The following is a 421-nucleotide window of genomic DNA, read 5'->3' on the forward strand; positions in this document are numbered from 1 at the left end:
CAGTCTCTTGCTCCACCATATTATCCCTCATCTCCCTTTTTATTCCGGCTCCTGCCCTAACTCAGACTTCTTTTATTATTTTTTCTTTTGGGGGAGGGTTTCTCTTTATGTTCTTTTCTCCAGTCGTTCTACTTCACTCATGGCTCTGTACCTTCAAGGGAAGACAAGCACCTGTTATTGTTAAGGGGATATATTTTTGTCCTTATTCCTGCACTCTCTCTATCCCCCCTGAAGTTAATAGCTTTGTAAAGATAGTAAGGTAATTCTACATCCTCTAGATTCACTTCAGACCTGCTCCATTTCTTTCAGTTATTTACTCCTCTCGTCCTAACTCAGTCTAACCCCCCATCCTAAATGGTAAAGATGCTATATTGAAAAGCATATTCACTGCAAACATATTATGGGCTGCTTCTTGATATTA

Source organism: Fukomys damarensis, unplaced genomic scaffold (assembly GCF_012274545.1).
Source record: "Fukomys damarensis isolate Sample0158 unplaced genomic scaffold, DMR_v1.0_HiC HiC_scaffold_39, whole genome shotgun sequence".
Taxonomy (NCBI): Eukaryota; Metazoa; Chordata; class Mammalia; order Rodentia; family Bathyergidae; genus Fukomys; species Fukomys damarensis.